Source organism: Colobus angolensis, unplaced genomic scaffold, assembly GCF_000951035.1.
Source record: "Colobus angolensis palliatus isolate OR3802 unplaced genomic scaffold, Cang.pa_1.0 Scaffold623, whole genome shotgun sequence".
NCBI classification, from domain to species: Eukaryota; Metazoa; Chordata; class Mammalia; order Primates; family Cercopithecidae; genus Colobus; species Colobus angolensis.
The window spans coordinates 76,995-79,837 of NW_012119855.1; the positions used below are offsets into that span (position 1 = coordinate 76,995).

Genomic DNA, 2,843 nt, shown 5'->3' on the forward strand with positions numbered 1-2,843 from the left:
AGCAGGGAAGGATTAAGTTAAAGTGTAGAGCTTTTATTAGTTTTCTCTTTGCTTGTTAGTTTGTTTTTGCAATCAGAGTTAACTTGTCACCAGTGTAAAATAATGGCTTATAAGATGTTATTTGCAGGCCTCATGGTAACCTCAAATAAAAAAACCTACAACAGGCCAACTTGGAGTTGGCCTGTTTTCCTGCTGGAACCATGGAGGGTATCAAAGAGAGGAAGAAGGTTTCTGGTGTGTTAGAATCCCCTCAAAAAAAAAGGGAGGGAATTTTGCAGAGCTGAAGATAAAGCATCTGAGAAAGAAGTTTGCCCAAAAGATGCACTGAAAGGCAAGGAGGAAGCTCATCTATGAAAAAGCTAAGCACTATCACAAGGAATATAGGCAAATGTACAGAATTGAGATTTGAATGGCTAGGATGACAAAAAAAAAAAAGCTAGCAACTTCTATTTCCTGCAGAGCCCAAATTGGCATTTGTCCACAGGATTACAGGTATCAGTGGTGTGAGCCCAAAGGTCTGAAAAGCATTGCAGCTTCTTCACCTTCTTCAGATTTTCAGTGGAAGCTTTGGTAAGCTCAACAAGCCTTCAATTAATATGCTGATTATAGGACCATATATTACATGGGGGTACCCAAACCTGAAGTCAGTCAGTGAATAGTGAGGAAGTCAGTAGATGTCAGCAATCTACAAGTGTGGTTATGGCAAATTCAATAAGAATTGAGCTGTCTTGACAGGTAACACTTTGATTATTTGATATTTTGGTAACTATGGCATCATCTGCATGGAAGATCTGATTCATGAGATTGATACTATTGAAAAATGCTTGGCCGGGCGCAGTGGCTCAAGCCTGTAATCCCAGCACTTTGGGAGGCCGAGACGGGCGGATCACGAGGTCAGGAGATCGAGACCATCCTGGCTAACACAGTGAAACCCCGTCTCTACTAAAAATACAAAAACTAGCCGGGCGAGGTGGTGGGCGCCTGTAGTCCCAGCTACTCCGGAGGCTGAGGCAAGAGAATGGCTGTAAACCCGGGAGGCGGAGCTTGCAGTGAGCTGAGATCTGGCCACTGCACTCCAGTCCGGGCGAAAAAAAAAAGAAAAATGCTTGCAAGAAGCAAATAACTTTCTGTGGCCTTTCAAATTATACTCTCCATGAGCTGGAATTAAGAAAAAGACTACCCATGTTGTAGAAGGTGGAGATACTGGCCACAGAGAAGACCATATCGACAAGCTTATTAGAAAGATGAATTAAGGTGACTATCATGCTTATGTTTGTGATCTGATTAGTTAACAAATAGTGACTACTTTCAATTTGAAAAAAAAGACTACCACAGGTATACAAAAGATAAAAAGGAAGAAATTAAAACATGCCACCAGAGAAAACCACTTTCACAGAAAGGAAGGAAGGAAGGAAGGAAGGAACCAGAAAGCAAATAACAAAATGGCAGGAGTAAGTCCTTTCTTATCAATAATAAAGTTGACTATAAATGGATTAAATTCTCCAATCAAAAGACATAGAGTGGCTAAATGATTAAAAAAAAAAAAGACCCAATGATCTGCTGCCTATAGGAAACACACTTCACCTATTAAGACGTACATAGACTGAAAATGAAGGAACAGAAAAAGATATTCCATGCCAGTGGAAACCAAAAAAAGAGCAGGAATAGCTACACTTACATCAGACGAAATAGATTTCAAGACTGAAACTATAAGACAAGACAAAGAGGCTGGGCGCGGTGGTTCACACCTGTTATCCCAGCACTTTGGGAGGCTGAGGCAGGCAGATCATGAGGTCAGGAGATCAAGACCATCCTGGCTAACACAGTGAAACACCGTCTCTACTAAAAAAGACAAAAAATTAGCCAGGCGTGGTGGCAGGTGCCTGTAGTCCCAGCTAATCAGGAGGCTGTAGCAGGAGAATGGCATGAACCCAGGAGGCAGAGCTTGCCATGAGCTGAGATCATGCCACTGCAGTCCAGCCTGGGCAACAGAGTGAGACTCTGTCTCAAAAAAAAAAAAAAAGAAGAGACAAAGAAGGTCACTATATAATGATAAAGGGGTCAGTTCAGCAAGAGAATATACTAATTGTAAATATATATGTACACAACACTGGAGCATCCAGATATATAAAGGAAATATTATGAGAGCTACAGAGAGATATACATCCCAATACAATAATAGTTGGAGACTTCAACACCTTACTTTCAGCATTGGGTAGATCATCTAGACAGAAAATCAACAAAGAAACATAGGACTTAATCAGCCCTATAGAACAAATGAACCTAATATATATATATTTACAGAACATTTCATCCAATGGATAGAGAATATACATTCTTCTCCTCAGCACATGGACCATTTTATTTTATTTTGACACAGGGTCTTGCTCTGCTGCCCAAGCAGGAGTGCAATGGCACAATCATAGCTCACTGCAGCCTCGATCTCCCAGGCTCAAGCCATCTTCCCACTTCAGCGTCCCGAGCAGCTGGGGCTACAGGTACATGCCACCATGTCTGTTATTTTATTTTTGTAGACATAGCATCTCACTTTGTTGCCTGGGCTGGTCTCAAACTCCTGGGCTCAAGTGATCCTCCTGCCCCAGTTTCCCAAAGTGCTGGAATTGTAGACGTGAGCCACCGTGCCTGACTTGGACCATTCTTAAGGATAGATCATATGTTAGGCCAAAAAACAAGTCTTGAAACATTCAAAAAAACAAAAACAAAAAATCCCAGAGAGGTCTCTTGATACACAGCTTGGATACTTATATATATACAAGATAAAAGATACAAGATGTGTGTGTGTGTGTGTGTGTTTGTATAATTATCTATAAAACGAAAAAAAT

The 2,843-nt window shown here is 41.0% G+C and overlaps 1 pseudogene; it reads left to right on the forward strand.

Moving 5' to 3' along the window:
- The first annotated feature begins 200 nt into the window (after nucleotides 1–200).
- LOC105527433 lies at nucleotides 201–1,253 on the forward strand (annotated as a pseudogene).
- Nucleotides 1,254–2,843: the final 1,590 nt, after the last annotated feature.